Genomic DNA, 23,434 nt, shown 5'->3' on the forward strand with positions numbered 1-23,434 from the left:
CATATTTTACATTTTACATGAAGTATTTAATATGTTTTAGAGAAGAATGAGTACTTGGTTTATTAAAAACTTCTGTTGAAATCTCTTAGAAGACAGTGCTACCATAAATTCCTTCCAAGAAACTAAGGTTTTCTTGGCAAGTGCCCTTCAGCTTCTCAGAATTCCTGCATAGGGAATCAAATCAAATGGCTTCTGCACCGGTTCCATTAAATTAAAACCCAGTTTGGTTTCAGGGCACCCCTTTTGCTTCCAGGAGTCCCTTACAGGAAGGAAAATGGCAAGTGTCCAGGCTATGGACACTCGCGTCACTGTCAAAAGCACAGGAGTCCAGCCAACCACAATAGAAGCTGCGACTGGGAAATCTAGGAAGAGCTGACCCAGTGGAGGTGACATCATATGAGGACCTTGCAATCGAGCTTTCCCATTTTTGTTGCTGCCCATTTGCAGTCTCCTTCCAAATGTTGTTCTTGGAAATTTCCAGGTAGAGAGAAATTGATTCAGGGCCTGATTCATATCTGACACTGGGGGAGAGCCACAATCCAAGAGGGCTCTTTGAATATTTTTTTGAAATTGTGTTGTTCAAAGGAATTTTTTCTTTCCCTTCCAAGTGCATGTTCTTTAAGACCCAAATCCATAGGTACCCAGTGAAATAGAAATTGACTGGTTAGGTTAATCAAGACAGAATGCCAATCTAAATGATTGAGGCTCCAAATTAAAATTTTGGCCTGGGTTGAATGTCTTCTTAAAATCCTTCCAATTAAGCTTATCCATTTTTTATCCAACATAATTTGTTTGGTGGAATATTTATTTAGGTGTCATATCATAAGTTGGAAAGAAGTCAGACTCGTCAGTCATCTACTAAGTGACCTGTGGCATGTCATTTAACCTTTTTGAGGCTGTTTCCTCAAACTTGCCATATCTTAGAATGGATTTCAAGTGCATATAACCACTGTGAATAACCACTGTATTTCCTTGGATAAGTATACATTCATTCTCTTCCTCCTTCTCATATGTGTGAAGTCAATGTAGATCTGGCCTAATGAAGTCAAGACAGTTGAACTAAAAATGTGCATGAATTCCTTCATTCTTCAGGAAGTTCACAGTTTACATTCAACAGGAGACATACAGAGAATCTTACAAGGTTCAAATCACTAACAGGTTTTGAATCTACCAAATTAGAATATGTATGAGTACATAAGCTTAAGTCTTCAACAAAATGGAATAGATGAAATGTACTTTAAAGTAATTTAATATGATTGGCTTAATGTATTATATTTGTTTGATCCTTTTGGTAAAATGAAAAGAGTGGGAGGAAAATAGTGTATTGTGTTTCAATGAATTGGCTGATTTTAGAGTTAGGAGTACAGCTTGGTGGTAGAGTACTTGCCTAGTAAGTGCAGGGTCCTAGGATCAATGCCAGGAAAGAAAAAAATCTTGTTTTTTCAATACTAGGGAAAAAACCTGATATATATAATTCAAAATAACAAATATAATTTTAAAATATATAATAAATATATTTTAGAATTACTATTGACAATAATGAAATCTTTGGAGATGAGGGCTCATATCAATTTTGATTTTTTCCTAGCCTTAGAAAAATTAATTTCTTACATAGTAGTTTATAAAGCATAATCACAAAAGTACTGAAGTTGGTGCTGTGGGTATAGCTCAACTGGTAGAGAACTTGCCACTTACATAGCATGCACGTGGCCCTGGGCTCCATCTCTAACACCAGGAGGGAAAAAAGGTATTAAGGTTAACAAGCATTTTGGAAATGTAATTTCTGAAGAAAGCAAGGAGATTTTTTTTCTTTGCAAGGGGTGAGAAACTTTTTCTTCGTGAAATTATTGTGTCAAACAGCTGAAATCAAAAATAATTATGCAATCTCTCTCCTTCATCTTATTCCCTTTTTAAGGAATATAAACTATTAGTAATATATTAGAGAGAATTGTAACATGTGAGTCATAGTCTGTGAATCATGGCAACACATCAAAAGACTCTGATAGGAAAAAGAGAATTATATTCCTTTTCCTGCACTAAAAAAAATACCCACCCTCCCACAGAGGTTAAACAAAAAACATGGTTTTTCAGCAATGAACTTTAACTTCTTTTCTTTATTTCTTCCCATTTTGATTTTTATGGGAATCTGGTCTAGAATGGCTCGTTCCTCTAAGAATTACACTATTAAATAGAGTCCCTTCCCACCCCACTCTCTCTCATCTTTCTTGAACTCATTTGTACCTCTACTATGATAACAAAAAGTAATAAGTACCATACTTTAGAGCTTTACAGTTTACAAAGCACTTTCATAAATATCTCATTTGAGCATTTTAGCCACTTCAAAAAATATATAAATAATTTTCATTTCTACACACCAGGAAACTCAGGCTCAAGAGAGGTTAAACTATGACCCATTCATCTAAGATCTAACACCCCATTGTACCCCGTCAAGTAAATCAAATCCCTGGACAGCTTGATGCTCACCAGTCGGCTTGGCAGACAGAGGGAGAAAAGGATGGGAAAACACACACACACACACACACACACACACAGTGAGAGCACAGTTTTTTTTTTTTTTCCTGGCAAAGAAACTTAAGAGATGATCACATACTGTAGAAAACAACACACCCAACTCCTAAGAAGAACTAGGAGCTGCATAGGTCTGCAGGTTCCCAGGGAGGGACAGCCATGGAGGACACCCATTATTTTAGTAAGTTTTTCATCACTGTGACCAAAAGACCTGATAAGAACAATTGGAAGAGGGAAGGTTTATCTGGCGCTCACAGTTTCAGAGGTATCAGTCCATAGACAGCCGGCTCCATTGCTTTGGGCTTGAGATGATGCAGAACATCATGGCAGAAGAGTGTGACAGAGGAAAGTGGTTCAGGACATGGCAAGCAGGAAGCACAGAGAGTTCTGCTCATCAGGGACAAAATATAAACCTCAAAGTGGCCTACTTCCTCTAGTCACTCCCTACTTGCCTCCAGTTACTGTCCAGTTAATCCTGTCAATGGATTAATGCACTGATTAGATTAAAGCTTTCATGACCCGATTATTTCACCTCTAAACTGTTTTTTGTTTTGGTTTTGGGGTACCAGGGGCACTTAATCCTGATCCATGTCCCCAGCCCTTTTTTATTTTTTATTTTGAGACAGGGTCTCAGTAAGTTGTTTAGGGCCTCGCTAAAATGCTGAGACTAGCTTTGAACTTGTGATCCTCCTATCTCAGCCTCCCAAGCCACTAGGATTACAGGCATGCACCATGGGGCCCAATTTACCTTAAAACCTTCTTGTATTCTCTTACACATGAGCTTTTGGGGGGGACACCTCATATCTAAACCATAACACTCTTGCAAAGTGAAGGTTCCAATAGACACAAGCTCACCTCAGCCATCCTTATAGAGTAGGGTGGAGCTATCCCTGTCTATCCTGTCCTCGAAGGGCACACAGGCATGCTTCCCTCCCCGGCCTTGTCTGTCTATAGGGAACAGAATAAATACCTCTGTGTTTCCACCTGCAAGTTACCAGTGCTAAACAAAGTCCCATGAAGTCAAATAAAGGGAAAATTCATTTGCCAGGCACAGTGTCCTTCAGCAGGCCCTGGCCTCAAGATTGGCTGTGGCTTCAAGGTGGCACACTCTCACAAAATATCTGATTGAGTAGAGCAATCATTCCATATTGCTGATGACTGTACAGTGGGAGATAGAATTAAACAGTCAAAATTCAAAGTTCAATGTGAAACAAGATTCTTCGTTCTTCTCCCTTCTCTTCTCATCCTTTATGTCCCCATGGAGCCCCTTCCTGAGCAAAGCTGCCAGCACCTGTACCTGGACAACATAATGCTACTAGATGCTCTGTGAGGACCAAGGGTCCAGTCTGATCTACAGGAGCACTGGCCATCTTGGCCTGGGCAGCTGGGACCTCCTCTCCTCCTTCCTCAGCCGCCCCTGGAGTCATGCCCTTAACCTTATCATCACCAACACCTGCAGCTCCTCCATACCCCACTTTGGGTTTTTTGTTTTATTTTTTGGTTCTGGGGAATAAACCCTGGGCCTGGCGTATGCTAGGAAAGCCCTCCGCCACTGCCCCATGCCCACTCTAGAGCTACTCTCAGACCATATCCTCTGTCTGTCCATCTCACTCCCCCAGAACCCCAATTCCAACAACTTTATGACCCCCTGAGACCCACAGTCCTATAGAGTAGATCCCTCACCATCTCGTGTCCCCCAGCATCTTCATGTCCTCTCCTCCCTTCTTGTATACTTTACTCCACAGCCAATCGCCACGAGCACTCATTGGTGGATACCCTTGACTCCCTTGTCCCTTTCTCACTTTGAGGTTCTCTCCCAGTGACACTACAACCCTGGTTAAATCTGACTCTCCATCTGTTCTGTCTTGTATCTCATGACGGTTAGAGAAAAACAAAAAACACCCAATTCCACTCTCTCTAGAGTTTCTGCTCTCTCCCCAAAACTGGAAAACAGCCCCCAACCCTCCCTCCCAGTGGCCACATCTCTTACCTCACCAAGAACATCAAAGAGATGATCATAAAGGGACTACATGCTCCCACCACCACTTCCATGCATCTCTAAGCATCTGTGTCCCTGGCCCTGGCCAACTCTGCTGGGCAAGTGCCCTGCCCTGCCAAAGCCAATCCTGTCATGGGATAGCAGTCCCCAAACCCCATGATTCCAGCAGCTCTGTCTTCTGACTCTTGCGCCTTCACATTCACTCTTTCTATTGAATTAGTCATATCAACTTATGAGCATACTATGCTCCCATCTTAGAAAGAAAAAGTCTCCACTTCACTTCCCTCTACAACTACTACTCTTTTCCTCTTTTTTTGAAAAAAAATTAAATCAAAAGTATTGGGCTCTGTATATCAGTGACAAATCCTCTGAAATGGAAATGAGGAAAACTACCCCATTCACAATATCCTCAAAAAATAAAATAAAATACTTGGGAATCAACAAAAGAGGTGAAAGATCTAAACAATGAAAACTATAGAACCTTAAAGAGAGAAATAGAAGAAGACCTTAGAAGATGGAAAGATATACCTTGCTCATGGATAGGCAGAATTAATATTATTAAAATGGCCATATTACCAAAAGCACTTTACAGATTCAATGCAATTCTGATCAAAATCCCATTGGCATTCCTAACAGAAATAGAAAAAGCAATTATGAAATTGATCTGGAAAAATAAGAGACCTAGAATAGCTAAAGCGATTCTAAGCAGGAAGAGTGAAACAGGTGGTATGGCTATACCAGATCTTAAACTATACTACAGAGCAATAGTAACAAAAACAGCATGGTACTGGCACCAAAACAGGCTGGTAGACCAATGGTACAGAATAGAGGACACAGAGACTAACCCACAAAATTACAACTACCTTATATTAGACAAAGGTGCTAAAAGCATGCAATGGAGAAAGGATAGCATCTTCAACAAATGGTGCTGGGTAAACTGGAAATCCATATGCAACAAAATGAAATCGAACCCCTATCTCTGCACAAAAGTTAACTCAAAATGGATCAAGGATCTAGGAATCAAACCCCGAGAGACTCTGCGCCTAATAGAAGAAAAAGTTGGCCCTAATTTCCATCACATGGGGTTAGGCCCCAATTTCCTTAATAAGACACCTATAGCACAAGAATTAAAACCAAGAATCAACAAATGGGACAAATTCAAACTAAAAAGTTTTTTCTCATCAAGAGAAATAATAAGTGAGGTGAATAGGGAGCCTACATCCTGGGAACAAATTTTTACCCCTCACACATCAGATAGAGCTCTAATCTCTAGGGTATACAAAGAACTAAAAAAAAATAAACACCAAAAAAACAAATAACCCAATCAATAAATGGGCCAAGGACCTGAACAGACACTTCTCAGAAAAGGATATACAATCAATCAACAAATACACGAAAAATGCTCACCATCCCTAGCAATCTGAGAAATGCAAATTAAAACTACTCTAAGATACCACCTCACTCCAGTAAGAATGGCAGCCATTATGAAGTCAAACAACAACAAGTGCTGGCGAGGATGTGGGGAAAAAGGTACACTTGTACATTGCTGGTGGGACTGCAAATTGGTGCAGCCAATTTGGAAAGCAGTATGGAGATTCCTTGGAAAGCTGGGAATGGAACCACCATTTGACCCGGCTGTCCCTCTTCTCGGTCTATACCCAAAGGATCTAAAACAGCATACTACAGGGACACAGCCACATCAATGTTTATAGCAGCACAATTCACAATAGCCAGACTGTGGAGCCAACCTAGATGCCCTTCAATGGATGAATGGATAAAAAAAAAATGTGGCATTTATACACAATGGAATATTACTCAGCCCTAAAAAAAAAAAAAAAAAAAAAAAAACAAGATCATGGCATTTGCAGGGAAATGGATGGCATTAGAGCGGATTATGGTAAGTGAAGTTAGCCAATCCCAAAAAAACAAATGCCGAATGTCTTCTCTGATATAAGGGGGGTGACTCAAAATGGAATAGAAAGGAAGAGCATGGGAAGATCACCTCTGGATAGGGAAGAGAGGTGGGAGGGAAAAGGAGGGAGAAGGGGAATTGCATGGAAGATGGAAGGAGACCCTCATCGTTATACAAAAAAAAACATGTATGAAGATGTGAGAAAAAAAAGAGAGAACAGAGTCACCATAGATTGGGTAGAGAGAAGTGATGGGAGGGGAGGGGAGGGGATGGGGGGAAAAGAAGGATAGTAGAATGAAATAGACATTATTATTGCTGTGTGTATATACGTGACTGCATGACCAATATGATTCTGCAACCTATACACTCAGAAAAATGAGAAATTATACCCTATCTGATTCAAATGTATGATATGCCAAGGTCATTGTACTGTCATGTGTAACTAATTAAAACAAATTAAAAAAAAAAATTTTAAAAAGTATTGGGCTGGAGGTGTAGCTCAGTGGTAGAGCACTTGCCTAGCACTGCAAAAAATAAATATCATCAGAAGCACTAATTTCATTGTTGGAAGAAAGTACGTTCATTCTTTGAGTTCAGAATGAGGCTTCGCAATTTGACCTCTATATAAATGACGATTTGAATTTATAAAGTATAAATACACACAGTAGTATAGCAAGAAGATAAAGTGATAGAAATAATTACTCAACAAGTAATAGGACCATCGTTTCAAAGATTTTCTATACATAAAGAATAAGAAAATATTGTAGGATTTTACAACCCAGAGAACAATACTAGTTTCTTACTATTATGCTGCTTTCTTTTTCATTAGGAGCAGACCCACGAAATGACCTGTCAATTTACCTGTCCATTCTGTGAACCATCGAAGGCAGAAAACTCTCCCAGTTCCAACACTATAATAAGCTGTAGTATAGCACAAATCCCTAATGTTTATTTCATTTGCCATTTTGGGGTCTTCCTTTTGTATTTTGAGATTAATCAATCTGTCCTTCTGCGGTTTTTCCTGGAGAGGAATGGACAAAGTGCAAGATAGCTAAATAGAGCCAATAACACCAAGCAAGACTTGAAGCCATTCTGAAACTTTTTGCTGAGCCAGCAAACGGAGAATACTGTCTGGACCTGGGAGCCACTTAAGGTAAGCAGGTAGATATATCTTCATGATGTGGCCATGCTTTCTAGTGCCATCCTGGCCAGGGCTCAGCTTCTCTCCTGAGCCCCCTCCACTGACAGAGGGATTGGGGCTGGAGTTCAGTGTGAAACATCTGCCTACTGAGCCCTGGTGCATCCCCACCACCCAAAGAACAAACACCTTTAAAGAATGCTCTCCCTCTGCCACCTCCAATTTCTCTCCCTTATTCTTGCTTGAATTTACCACAACCAGGATTTTGCCTGCAACACTCTACTAAAGAGTTCTTCTCAAGGTCACCAGAGAATGCCATGGTTACCTCTTCTTGCTCGACACGTGTCTTGACACAACTGTGTCCTCTCCTTCTTGAACTGCTTTCTTCTTGTGGCTTCCAGAACACCCTTCTCCTGGCTCCCATCCTACCTTCCTAGCCACCCTTTATCAAGCTCTTTTGTTGGATCTTTTTAATATCCTTGATCTCTAAACAGCAGTGTGCTCCAGGTCTCAATATTTGGATGTTTTCTCTTTCATATCTATATTCAATTCTAAGGAAATTCTCATCTAGTCTTATGGCTTTTGAATACTATGTGTATGGCAGGTGTATATGTAGATAACATGTTTGATGATGATTCCCAAATATTTATTTTCAGCAAGAACTTTTCCACTGAGCTCCATACCCATATACCCAACTGCTACCCCACCTGTATTTGACTGATTCCTGGGCATCTCGGGCTTGGCTGAGCTTCCAATTCTTTTTTTTTAATATTTATTTTTTAGTTATAGGTGGACACAATATCCTTATTTTTTATGTGGTGCTGAGGATGGAACCCAGTGCTTCACGCATGCCAGGTGAGCGCTCTACCTCTGAGCCACAACCCCAGCCTGAGCTTCCATTTCTAGCCCTTTGGTCGTCTTCCTCGTTTTAGTTCAAGAAACCTGTTCTTCTAGTTTCTCAGATCAAAGACATTGCTACTGCCCTTGATTCTTTTCCACTCATCCCAACACATACAGTTCATTAGTAAATCTTGTTGCCTATTCCTTCAAAATGTGTTCAAAACCCACTTGCTTTTTTCTGTTATTTTAAATGTTTTTGATTAACATGTGTTATGGTTTAGGTATGAGGCGTCCCCCCCAAAGCTTATGTATGAGACAATGCAAGAAAGTCTTAGAAGTGAAAGGATTGGGTTATGAGAGCCTTAATCCTAATCACTGCATTAATCCTCTGATAGAGAGTAACTGGGCGGTACCGGTAGGCAGGTAGGGGGTGGCTGGAGGAGGTGGGTCATTGGGAGCGTGCCTCTGGGGTCTATATTTTGTCTGTGGTGAGGGAAGCCCTTCTCTCTGCTCTTGGTGGCCATGGCCTCAGCTGTTCTCCCCTACCACACTCTTCTGTCATGATGTGCTGCCACACCGCAGGCACAGAACAATGGAGCCTGCTGCCTAGAGACTAAGACCTCTGAAACTGTGAACCCCAAATAAACTTTTACTACTCTATAATTGTCAGGTCTTTTGGTCCTGGCAATGAAAAAGCTAACTAAAACAACATGTAGTACTTGTACATTCTTATGGGATACAGTGTGATCTTTCAACGTGTGTATAGCATATAAAATCAGGGTGGTTAACATTTCCATCTCCTTATCATTTCTTTATGGTTGGAGCTATTGAGATCCTCTCTCCTAGTTCTTGATAAAATATATAATATGTAGGCAAAAGGCCCTGGGTTTAATTCTAGAACTGCAAAAAATAAATGAATAATACTAGGTTATTGTGAACTAGTCAGCTCACAGTGCTGTGGAACACCAGAACTTATTCCTTCTGTGTTTTGGTACTCATTACCCAACCTCCTTCTATTCCCTCTTCTCCCCTCCCTTCCCAGCCTCTAGCAATCACTGTTGTACATTTAGATCAACTGTTTTTTTCACTCTCATATATGAGAGAGAACCTGCTGTGTCTGGCTTATTTCACCTAACACAATGTCCTCCAGTTCCATCCATTTTGCTGCAAATGAAAAAAAAAAAAAATCACGGGGTGGGGTTGTGGCTCAGACCAGCAGTCCTAGCATATGTGAGGCCCTGGGTTTGAGTCTCAACACCGCACATAAATAATTTTTTTTTTAAAAAAAAGGTCTATTGGCAACTAAAAAATGTATATTAAAAAATTCACAATTTTATAGAGGAATAGTTATGCTGTTTCTGGTTTCATTTCATTTGGATATACAACCAGGAGAGGGTGAACTCTGAATTACATGGTACACTTATTTTTAGTTGCTTTTTTTTTTTTTTTTTTTTTTGGTCAAGGGGGTGTTTGGGTTCTTGTTTTTTTGTGATGCTGGAGATAAAGCCTAGGATTTCCTGCATGCTAAGGAGTGCTCTACCACTAAGCTACACCCCCAGTCCCTATTTTTAGGTTTGTTTGTTTTAAGAAACCTTATACTATTTCCTATAATGGCTGTATTAATTTACCTTCCATCAAAAGTACATCTGAACGCCCCTTTCTCCACAATCTCACCAGCATTTGTTATTTTTGTCATTTTGATAACAGCCATTCTAAATGGGGAGAGACAAAAATCTCATTTGTGGGTTTGATTTGCATTTCTCTGTTGATCATATTTTCATATATTTGTCAGCCATTTGTATTTCTTCTTTTGAGAAATATCTATTCAGATCACTTTCCCATTTTTTAAATTGGATTTTTTTTCCCCAGTACTGGGGATTAAACCAGGGACGTTAGGCATTGTGTCACTGAACTGAGCTACATTCACAGTCCTTTATTTATTTGTTTGTTTGTTTATTTATTTTTCTTGAGACAAGTTCTTGCTAAGTTATCAACCCTCCAACTTGTGATCTTCCTGCTGCCTCAGCCTCCCAAGCCGCTGAGATTACAAGTGTGTGCCACAATGGCTAGCTGGATTGTTTATACTTCCTCCTTCTTCTTCATGGTAGTTTAATTTTTTTTTTACTTTCTTATACATTTGAATATTTTTTTAAATATTTATTTTTTAGTTAAAGTTGGACACAATATCTTTACTTATTTTTGTGTGGTGCTGAGGATTGAACCCAGGGCCTCACACCTGCTAGGCAAGCGCTCTACCGTTGAGCCACAGCCCCAGCCCCATACATTTGAATATTAATTCTTTGTCTGATAAATAATTTGCAAATATTTTCTCCCATTCCACTGGTTGTCTCTTCACTCTGTTCAATGTTTCCTTGGCTGTGCAGAAGCTTCTCTGTTTGATGTATTCCATTTGTCTGTGCGTTGGGGATCTTATCCAAAAAAAAAATTATTGGCAATAGTAATGTCTTGAAGTGTTTCTCTATGTTTTTGTCTTGTAGCGAAACTCAATTACTTTTTATCTCCCACACTGCCACCACTGTCATCACTCACCTGGGTCGTTGCAATCGCCTAACAGGTCTCGAGGCTGAGTCTTTGTCCCTTTTCAATCTACTCTCACCACAGGTCTCAGAATGATCTGGTTAAACTCTTGTCACTCCACTGCTCAAAACCTTTCCTGTGCATTTCCATTTCATTTAGAGAAAATCCATGAACATCAACGTAGACCAGAGTCCCCACCTGACCTTGCCCCTTAGCTCTCTTCCCTGGTCCTCTGCTCTCTCCCCTTCTGCTGCAGCCATGCTGGCCTCCCTGACTACTCACAGGCATTTGCTTCTGGACTGATACTTCTTACCCCCTTGGCCTGGGTTCCCCACACAACCCATTTTTCTCCCAGCACAGATGATTCTACCTAGGGGCACCACTAAGCCCCATCCCAGCCCTTTTTATTTTTAATTTTGAGACAGTGCCTCTTTAAGTTGCTGAGGCTGGCTCTGAACTTGAGATCCTCCTGCCTCAGTTTCCTGAGTCACTGGGATCACAGGTATGCACCACAGTGCCTAAATCAAGATTTTACTGATGACAATACCATTTTATTAATACTGTGTATTTCATGAACTACTGATGGATTAAATGAAGCAGTCTGTGACTTTGTACAGTGCCTGGCCCATAACAGTCTTTGGGGGATTAGGAAAGTTACAGGAATTACAGGTGTTGGCTAGGAAATAATATTATTTATGGTCAAAAAGCAGCTTGTTTGTTACTGAAAGGATGCAGACTCATTGCTCACAATCTCCATAGATGCTACAACAGGGAGAAATATGATTTAACTACAACAGGGAAGGGTCAAGTCTAACCTATAGAGCATTTGTCCAATTAGGAAGAGTAACCATGGATGCAGGCTTATCCAAAGACACAGTCACATCTCACTGATTCAGATCTTTAAAGAAAGGTATATCCTGATTTATCACAGACTCCTAATGCCTGGTGAAAGAAACCTCACAAGATGAGAAAAGCTAAAAGTGGAGAAAGTAAATGCTCTTCTGCATCATAAACCACCCTTGCAAACATTATTTCTAGCAAATGAGCTGATAAAATCCTGGGATTTCAGCAATTATTTTAAAAAGTCTTTAAAATGTCTGGAATACTGATTAACAATAGGGAAGGGTCAAGTCCAACCTAGGGAGCATTTGTCCAATTAGGAGGAGTAACCATGGAGGTAGCCTAATCCAAAGACACTGTCACATCTCAGTGATACAGATCTTTAAAGAATGGTGTATCCTAGTTTATTACAGACTCCCTGGGATTTTCTGGATTGTAAATCCAGGACAGGCATACAGCCACTACAATGGCATCTCCACAAAGGTACTGCAAACTCCATAATGAAATAGGGCAGCTGACCAAATCTCTGTGAACTAACAGGGCTAACAATGCAATTGCAAAATATTGCAAGCTCATACTCCATTTTTTAATACTCCTCTCTGCCCCCCCACTTTTTTACATCTATATGTTTAGTTTTCGGTTTCTTGGCTTATTCTCACCTCCCCACCCCCAATGCTCACTGATGGAATTCAAGTCTTTAGCCTCAAAAACTACAGGCTCTTCTAATGCCTGGTGAAAGAAATTGCAAAAGACAAGGTGAAATCAGAGAAAGTAAATGCTCTTCTGCATCAAAAACCACCCTTGCAAATATTATTTCTAGCAAAGGAGCTGATAAAATCCTGGAATTTCGGCAATTGTTTTAAAAAGTCTTTAAAATGTCTGGAATACTGATTAACTCATTTAATTTGTTCCTTGGTTATAATACCATTAAAATTTCCATCTCACTTTCTAAACACTTGTGAGTCTTGTGTTCAGCAAGATTACTTTCCCCACCCCCATCCCCATCCCCCACACACAAGGAGGTAAAATAAAACTCTGGACTATCCTGAATTTTTAGTTAAGAGTTTGAGAGTCTGTATCTCACTTGAATCAATACCAGGAGAAGATTGGGATAACCAGATTCTTGGCTTTGCCTCACAGGTCAGTGATTCTCAACCCTGGCTGCATATTAGAATCTCCTGGTGGTGATTAGGTAGATTTGTGATTAGAATTACCCAGGAAATTTGAACTGGCCCCAGTCTGAACCAATTAAAATTAAATCAGAATTTTTAAGGATGGGACCCAGGTACCAGTGTTTTATTAGAAGACACCCAGGGCTGTTTCTTCCTCTGGAGATGTCCCACATTCTCTCTTGAATGTGTATCTGCTTTCCTAAATAAGTCTGTTTCTGGGAAAAAAAAAAAAAAAAAAAAAACAGGTATGGCAGGGGGTGTGACTCAGTGACAAAACATTTGTTTAGTATGGACAAGGCCCTGGGTTCAATACTGAACACCCCCCTCAAAAAAGATACTCAGATGATTCTAATTTGCTGCCAGGGCTGAGAACCACCTGTGTGCCCAATCTGACATTTCCAAGCAATTGGAACTTAGTGTCACCATTTCCTTTATCAGGGCAAAGACAAAAGGCTCCATTGGCAAGAAAGAGACTATTAGATTAATTCAAACTCTTACATTATTGAAAGAAATAATTACATTATTTCAAGCCACTTGAAACTATAATTCTTCTTAATATTATTTCTGTATTCCCTTTTTTGGTGTTAAATTTTTGTTTAATCAAATCCTATTTTTAGAAAACAATTTAAAACTTCAGATTTTTCATTTAAACACTCTGAACTTCCTTTGCAATGAGACTTTTGTTTGGTATTTAAAATTGGTTAAAGTAATTGACACTCTTTCTTTATAAAAGAAAATGCAAGGCTGGGGATGTGGCTCAAGCGGTAGCGCGCTCGCCTGGCATGCGTGCGGCCCGGGTTCGATCCTCAGCACCACATACAAACAAAGATGTTGTATCTGCCGAAAACTAAAAAAATAAAATAAAATATTAAAATTCTCTCTCTCTCTCAAAAAAAAATGTTTTAAAAAAAAGGCTTTTTTTTTTCTCCCCATGATGCTGAGGATAGAACTCAGGGGTCATGCATGCTGGGCAACACTCTACCCCTGATCCTCAGCTTACTCCCCCATCCTCAGCTTACTTTAATTTATTTAGATCTATTAAACTTTTAAAGATAATACTGTCTTTTATTGCAGCACTTTCCCCAGGAGCAGAGGTATCTGTGACGTGGGTGGCCTTCAGAGTCTGTTTCTGTTTTCTATATAGAGCTATGCTGCCCAACACTTTAGCCATTGGCCACACATGACTCTTTAAATTTAAATTAATTCAAATTAAATTAAAAATTAAGTCTCTCAGTATGACTAGCCACATTTCAAGCTCTCAGCAGCCACATGTGGTCAGTGGCAACTGTATGGCGCATATATAAAACATTGCCATTACTGCAGAAAGTAATGGCACTAGATGGAAGAGCATGGCTTAATTTGCACAACTACACATTGCTTTACTCCTGGACGTCAATGGAAAACAGAGGGCCAACATACCACCTGTCTGTAGAAGGCCCTATTGCAGGGGAGCAGAGTGCTGTACAGAGCGTGGTACTTAAGGTGGAAGCAACTGTTTTAGAGGGTGACTCCCCTAGTTACTAGCTGTGCAAACTCTTAGGACCTGAGGAATAAATGAGGTGATGATGGAAGTGAAGGGCCTTTCTTTTTCCCCAAGTGCTAGTAATGTTAGTCTATGAATCTGTCAGATAAAAAGTCCACCTCTCTGTCAGTGTGCAGATTGCAATATGATCAGTAGAGCTGCAGAGATTGGCCAGGAAAACAAACTCTTACAATGGACAATAAGAAAAAAAGCATAGCTGACCCTCTAATCTCTCCTCATAACTAAATGCTACTGCGCTTGATGACCCAGCACGGACCAGGCATGGTGGCACACACCTGTAATCCCAGCTACTCAAGAGGCTGAGGCAGGAGGATCACAAATTTGAGGCCAGCCTGGGCAACTTAGTGAGACTGTGACTGTCTGAAGTAAACAAGTAAATAAACAAAACGAAAGGGCTGGGGTGTATCCCTAGGTTCAATCTCTAACAGAGAAAAAAAAAAAAGAACCCAACTTGGTGCAGTTGATGGATATTTAACTTAACTGCTTTGTGCCATGTGTTAAAATTCAGTGACACTGATCTGAATTCTGTTTGTCCATCAAGCTGGATGCAGAGAAGTCCACTGCTCACCAAAACAATTGTCAGTGCCAGAAAATTACCACCTTTGGTATATTCCTTGCTGCTCTGCTGAAGAGCAAGGTTCCCAAATAGTGAAGGGGTAGGTGCCACCTGATCTGCTCTGCTCTGTCTTCCTTCCGCAGGCAACACAACTCTGAGCCCCACTGCTTGCTCTGCTCATGGGTAGCCCAGGAAAGCAGGCACACAGGCTGTCAGACCATTGCTCAGGAAATCCACCCTCCAGGCTTGGGCCCTCTGCCCACACATCACAGCAGCAAGTCCTGTGCAGAAGGCTTCAAAATGAGAGAGGAGACATTCCCTAGCCCTTCCCATTACAATCACAGAGGGTTTCTGTTCCCTGTCAGCAGAAAACCCAGCCAACTTTGTGTACCTATATACCTGCATGTGTTCACGTGCATTTTTGAGACTGCTACATTTTGATTTAATAGTCTTTCAAAGGTTCAGGTATTAAAGATTTGGTCCCTAGCTTAGATGGATTGGTGGTAGTGGGGAACCTTTAAGAGGTAGGGCCCAGTCAGAGGTCTCTGGGGGCCCTTGAAGGAGGTAGTAAGACTCCCAGTTCCTCCTCTTCCTCTGTTTTTCTCTCCCTGCTATAAAGAAGGCAGTTTTACCACAGGCTACCACCCAATGTGCTGCCCCACTACAGATTCCAAAGAAATGGAGCCAGTGATTGTGAACTGAACCCTCCAAACTGTGACCCAAATCAACCTTTTCTCTTATGAAGCTGATAATCTCAAGTACTTGTTATGGTAATAGAAAGCTGACTAGCACCATTGCTCTGATCCTACATCTTTCCTGCAAGTTAAGAATTCCTTTACTATAAAAAGTTTTAAAACTGTCCAGATGTGTTTTGGGTATTCAGAGAAAAGGAGCTTGGTCCTGTGCAAACTGTTGGATGGCAGGGATTAGCAAAGACTGTTGAAAAAGAAGACTGAGAGATGGCTGAAGGCCACCACAGATGGAGAGACCCTCAAAAAGGAACTATGTGGGGCAGGAGGCTTTGGGGTTTACAAGTGTGAGACCTTCTACTTGATGAAAGACAATTCAAATTTCTCCTCCATAGAAGCATTAATTAGAAGAACTTGGAAGAAAAACTGATACTGCCACTTTAATAGAAGCCAATAGATTATTAAAAGAGAAATTCTGCTCAGCCAGAAGCCCAAACCTCTGTCCGTAATTGAAAGCATGGACCAATCAAGGTGATAAAAACAGCTCTAAAAATTGGCCATAAGCGCAATCAAGCAAGAAGAAAGAAATAAATGGCATCTGATTGGTAGGAAAAAGCAAAATTATCTCTACTGGAGGATGACATCATCTTGCAGATAGAAAGTCTTCAGGAATCTACTAAAATAACTGTTAGACAAAAATCAATTGTATTTCTATACACTAGCAAAGAACAGTATAAACATGAAATTAAGAAAACAATTCCACACCCGAGGTTGATGAGCGCTTCTAACTAGCCCAAACCTTTCTGCCTCACAATCTACCTTCTACTGACAACCAATGAGTGAGTAGAATTTTGATTAGCTGAATCATATGTCAGTGTGTGAAAAGAGCCTACCACTTAAAGCCGCCCTTCTGTTAACTATGATTTTTACTGGAGCATCACTCGGTAATTTATCTTTTGTGCTGACACAGGTCTTCATCAATTCATTTTGTTGAAAATACAGAACACCTGCAGTAGAACACTTTTCTCTGAATTTGTGGCTAAAAATCAAAATTCTCTTCCCAGAAATACTGAAATGTCTTTCTTTCTTTCTTTCTTTTTGGTACCAGGGATTGAATCCAGGGGTGCTTTATCACTGAGCCATGTCCCCCACACACTTGAAAATGGTTATAGGGCTGGAGATGAAACTCAGCAGTAGAATGCTGCCTAGTACACTCAAGGCTCTGGGTTCAATCCCCAATACCACAAACACACACACAAAGATACACACCCAAGACTCTAATGATAAATGTTACACTGTGTGTCTTTTAACACAACTGAAAGTAAAAATCAGCAGGGAATGATGATAATCCCAAGCAACCCAGGAGGCTGAGGCAAAAGGATCAAAAGTTTGAGGCCAGCCTGTGCAATTTAACAAGACCCTCAGCAACCTAGCAAGACCCTGTCTCAAAATAAAAATAAATCAATAAATAAAAAGGGCTGGGAATGTGGCTCAGTGGTAAAGTATCCCTGGGTTCAATCCCCCGTACCAAGAAAAAAAATAAAGTAAAAATAAGTAGGTAAATAATGAAACTCACTTGAAAAATGTACTACCAACTGCATTCTGGTTCAATCCACAGTACTGTGAAACAAAAAAAAAAAAAAAAAGAATTCCAACAAATCAATAAGAAGCTATAAAAAGGATTGGGACTAAACATAATTGCTGAGCTGGGGGTATAGGTCAGTGGTAGAGAATCTGAATGGCCCTGGAGTCCATTCCTAGAACTGTAAAAACAAAAAACAAGCAAGCAAATATATATATAATATATGAATAATATATGCATATTAATGAATATGTTTAATAAGACTAATGAATATATTTAATAAAATACATTTAATCTATTATTTATATACTTATTAGTATTCTTCATATAAAATTAAATATACTAATAAATCAATATAACAAAATGACCATTTAAAGCAAAATATTTTTTGCCTCAAACAGCCATTTTATACTACCTCATCATTTTGTGAGTCTGGAATTCAGGCAGGGCCATCTGGCAATGCTGCTGCATGTGGTACTGACTGAGCTCCCTCAGTGGCATTCAGCTGGTACACAGGCTGATCTGAGGGGCCAAGGCAGCTTCTCTCACATGCCTGGCATTGTGACAAGGACAGTGGGAAGGCTGGACTCAGCTGTCCACAATGAGCCTACACGTGGCTTCTTCAGCACTGTCGCCTCAGAGTCTGTTGTGGTCGTCTAGGGCTCCCAGAGTGTTCCAAAAGACAGACAGGAAGTGAGAATTGTGTTTCTTAAGTCCTGGACCCAGAAACTGACACAGCACATTCAACATATTTTTTTTTCTGTACCTAGGATTGAACCCAGGGGTACTTAACAACTGAGACACATCCCCAGCCCTTTTTAATTTTTATTCTGAAACAGAGTCTCACTAAGTTACATAGGTCCTTGCTAAGTTGCTGAGGCTGACTTTGAACTTGCAGTTCTCCTGCCTCAAACTCGGAAGTTGATGGGAGTACAGGCATGCGCCACTGCATCCAGCTTCCACTGTATTTTATTGGTCAAAACAGGCAAAGCCTCCACAAATTCAAGGAGAGGGGATATGGCCTTCCCTTCTCAGTGGGAGAATTATTAAAGAATTAGTGACTCTTCAATCTTCTCCAAATATAGATAAATCTCTAACTTTGAGTGAAAAAAAAAAGTACTAACAGATTGTCTCCATGGGGTTCCCTTTTTATGAAATTACACAGTGCAAGTTGGAGTGCCACATACCTGTCTGCCCAGCTAATTCAGGAGACTGAGGAAGGGGGATCACTTGAGCCCAGGAGTTTGAGGACCCCTTCTCAAAAATAAAAAATAAAAATAAATGAGAACAAAAAATTACCAGGGCTGGGAATGTAGTTCAGTGGTAGAGCATTTGTCTAGCACACACAAGGCCCTGAGTTCAATCCTCAGTACGGGAGGTGGGGAGACTTTTAGGATTACATGAACATAGAAAGGAAACTAACTAAGGGAACAGTGAGTATAAGATTTAGAAGAGTAGTTTCCTAAATTGAGGGGAAGGGAGAGGGAAGCTGGGGAGCCGCAAGGCAATGTCAGGAACCCAGCTTTGGTGTTGGGAGGTGTTTTCATAGATGTTAAGTCATAAATAAACTAATGTATGAGGAAGAGTCTTGCATGGACCAATGGCTAAAGTATGCCAAGAACATGGGTCTGTTAAACCATGTCTGGTTGCTTGCTGCTTTCTTTGTTTTTGTGATGCTGGGGTGGAACCCAGGGCCCCCGGCACACTGGCGGGCATTGCTGTACCACTGAGCTACACCCCCATCCTTATCTTTAAACATTAGAATATATTATTTTCACAACAAATTTAAAAATAAAAAAGAAGCTATAATTGTTTATGGTTCATCTTTGCCTTCTCCAGGGAGTGCATGCTCACCAAGAGGGGTATCTGTGACTGCAATCTAAACCCACTCAGCAGGAACCATGGCTACTTCTAAGACTACTGTGACCTCTAAGAGGGTACTGAGTCAACACAGTTTGAGTGGGGAAGACACAGCAAACGCAATACCGTTTACCTGTTATGTGTCAGCAGTAGGCATGGGACCTCAGGAAACTAGTAAGAAACCAGAGATCCAGCTGGACAGCTTGTTTCTGGGGACTGGTTTGTTACAGAGTCAGATTTATTCGAGGTAGTAATAAAATAAGCCATTGAGGATAGGACAGACAGCCAGAGACACAAACTGTGTGAGTTTCTTCTCTCCTTCCCAACTCAATCCATTTTTTCAACGTCTACAGAATGAGCAAAACAGGAGGGGTCCACTGAGAACATGTGCTCCTCTTCAGTCAGCCTCCTCAAACACTTCCTGCCTATGCCTGCTAGGGTCTCTCTGCACCTGACCCTCCCCCTTGGAATGCTTCCCCTCCTATTTAATACCTCTACACCTGTGAGCTTCCCCTTCATCCTGCCCACATGGCTCCCTCCTTTCTGTGATAATTTCTTACAGCCAGCTGGGGACACTGTGATGCCCCAACCCAGTCTCCCTGCTCTGGGACTCAGCAGCTGAGAGTCTCCTAAACCAAGGTGAAAAATTCCCAAGGAAAGGTGGCTCTGTCCTTACAAGGATGGTGCTTGACACAGTTAACATGCACCCTAGACTTCTAGAAAAGGGGTTTCCAAGTCAAAAGTTTAGAGATCAGGCAAGTTGGGCTTCTGTTTTGACATTTGGCCCAAATCTGCTAATTGGTTTTGGTTTGATCTTCATCTTTGAAAAACAAATAGAATTTCCTTGTCATTTATGTCTATGGTATCCATAAACTGGGGACTGATGAATGATCCCATGACCCTTCATCTAGCAATAATACTCAAGGCATTTCAATTGAATATTACTATTGCAATATTCACCCATTTTCTGGGGTGGCCCACAATCCTGACTGATTTATGTGGCAGTATAAAGGTCCCGCCATCTCGACCCAACTGAAGACAACTCTGAAGGGTCATTCTAGTTCCAGAGCTCCCTGTTAGGTTGGCCAAGGCCATCATGGACCTATGTCACAGCTTGGCTTCTTCCTCTGCCCACCCTAGCTTCTGTCCCCTTCCTCCATGGTTGGTGACCCCAAGGGCACTACTTAAACAATTCCAGAGGCTGCAACTGACCTTATAATCAGAAGTAATATAATCACTTGGTCCTCAACCCTAAACTGCCTTGCAGACCTTATTTACCCAGGGTGTTCTTATCTCCACAAGTAGACTGGTCCGAACTGTCTCCTACCTCTCTGTTTCTAGACCCCACACTCTATCTCAGGACTCTTCCTAATTAAACTCAAATAGTTCAGGAATCCAAAAGAAACGTTTCAAGGGCTTTAAAATTTTTTAAATTAATAGCATTTGAAAATCACAATGGGGACTCTGCTTGGCAAAAAATATCATGGCAAAGAAAGTCAAGACTCAGCCTTCCTGGTGAGGTGGGGAGACATTCCCCTTTCTACAGTAGCTATTTCAGTTGTCTTCTCATAACATGACCTCTTCACCTTTTAAATCCTCATCATGCTCTTGGGCTGTTTCAAGTTCCATGATACACTTTCTTAAAATTAGTCAAAATACCAATTCTTGTAGCATTTAGTAAATTAGGAAATTCACCAATGGAAGAAATCCGTAAGTGTGCTATAGCGACACCTTGTGGTAAAATATGCAATAACACCATGAGCCTTCTGCTATGGCTGATTGCCTAGAAAAAAATTAAATAACATAAAAATTTTAAGAAACATTCCAAAGTTAGAAACAACAATTAGAGGACATATGCATTGACATTTGTGTGCATGTGTGTCTGTTTGGCCTTGTGCATTAAGGATGGAAATGATCCAAGACACAATCAACAAAGATGAGAATGTAGTTCTGCTAATCATCCCCCTTCTGAGCTCATACAAGGTATTTAACCACTCTGGACCTCAGCTTTCTCATCTATAAAATAGGAATATTTAGTTCATTAAATAATATAAGTTAAAAGTCTTTTGTGAAAGGTATGCATGAGTATTATGTTTTACAAAAGTTCACTGTTATTATAACAGACATAATCGGTAAAAGTTTAGCTCAGTGGTAGAGCGCTTACCTACCATGCATGAGGCACTGGGTTTGATCCTCTGCCACAGTCTGGCTGGGCACAAATCACGAGCCACTGAAGCAGGAACAAACTTTATTTTTAAACTGCAGGGAAACACTTCACACAGAGCCCGGGGAATCCTCCCTAAGCGCCAGGAGGCTTGTCCAGGAACCCCCAGCCGGAAATATCTCTCCCGGAAATCCCTCCTCCTGCACTTCCCCAACCAATGGGAACTCTCGGGGAATCCCCAGAAATCCCCCACGGAGAACTCCAAAATAGTGCGAGAACTCAAAAGTTGCGGCAGAGGCGGAGAGTAATGCCTCGCCTGTCAATCAATACTGTGGGCAAAATGCCAGGGGCCATACAGACTCGGCCGTGGATCTCAGCATCTCCCCCTTTTTGTTTAATTAAACAACAAGCAATGTGGCTTAGGGACCGTGCCTGTTAGGCAGTCCAATTCAACATATGGTCCTTACCCGTCATCGGATGAACTGACCTCTAGGCGTCAGCCTCCTGTCTTAGGTTGGTACCACTGCAATTGGATCATACCCGTCACTGACTACAGGTCCAGCATACAGCCATACTTGTGGATAGGCCTTTGCACCAGTGGGGGGGTGAGGTTCTTTGCCTCACCTCTGTTGGCCCCCAAATTTTAGACCATCACTAGTAGAAGGGAGGAGGATGCAAAATGCCATGACACTAAGCCAATTGAGGGCTCCTTTGAAAAATTGTACCACCGGTGACACCATCAGCAAAAATACTCCAGCACTACCACAATTCGCTGTACCAACAGATAGTTCACAATGCATACAAGTGATACATAGTCCAGGCAAGGTCTGCAAGCAATTCAAAGCAGAGGAATCTGTCAATATGTCCATTTCCTCCCAAAGTAAATCGACTCCTTAATTGAGCATTACTTGTTGAGTTATTATTCATTGATGCATCAGTTTTTACAGTTTGTTGTGATAACTATCGAAGAAGCTGTAGTTTGGTTTTGTCTTTGTCTTCACCGGCACTGGGATGAAGATAGGAATTCTGGCAATGATGCTAACAAAAAAAATTATGTAACATTCCAACAGGCACTAAGAAAACAATTTTTTGAACAATTTACATTATCCTGGACAGAATTATTAAATATAATGAGAAGGAAAGGTGAAAGTAAACAAACAGATCTGTTAACCTCCTTATTTGTTCACATATTAAAACAATTTTCAACAGCTGCTTACCCAATCTAAATTAAACCATTAAAATCACGTGAATAAAAAAATTCGGATCCATTTATTCATGAGCGCTCCTCATATATGATACATGGACATACGCACAGACATACAACACAAAACAGAAGTGTGCACACATAACATACAACACATAAGACAATAGTAAAGGCCTTGTAGCTTTACCTAGGTGAAATCTCCATTGCAATGCTTAAAAACTCCACAGTCAAAAAATAAAACTGATCAGAAAAACATTAACCTAGGTCTGTATGAGCTCAAACATAAAATAGAACTTTATGATGTGGGAAAAGGCAAATAATAAAATAAATATTGAAAAAAGCATCCTGGTTAATCATTGTCGCAGATGTAAGAATAGCCAAACTGGAGTTCTGGATATCAGCTGTTATGGATTTGAGTCAAATCATCTTCCTTTTGGCCTGTAGAAATTGTTTTAGTTAATCTCTCTGGAATCCAAATCGGCTGCTGTTCTCCCTGTGGAAAAACACAAACAGAACCCCGACTCCAGACAATCACTGGGTCAGGACCTTTCCATTGTCCTGTTAGAATATCCTTCCAAAGTACCTTAGGCTTATGTACATTTTTTGGACACATATGCCTTTCCGCAGCACTAAGCCCTGAGGAATCCAAATTTAAAAAGTTTAGAGTAAAAAGGGTTATTTTAAGTTTATCTTTGGGTGACATATACCCCTTTCCAATTCCCTCTTTTTGCTTTACATTTTAATAGTTTGATGAGCTCTTTCAACTATGCCTTGTCCCTGTGGATTGTATGGAATTCCTGTTATATGAGTAATGCCAAATGATGAGCAAAATTGTTTAAAAGAGGTAGAAGTATAACCAGGACCATTA

Source organism: Marmota monax, unplaced genomic scaffold (assembly GCF_021218885.2).
Source record: "Marmota monax isolate L192 unplaced genomic scaffold, Marmota_monax_Labrador192_F-V1.1 WCK01_AAM20220418_F8-fsc00090, whole genome shotgun sequence".
Lineage (NCBI taxonomy): Eukaryota > Metazoa > Chordata > Mammalia > Rodentia > Sciuridae > Marmota > Marmota monax.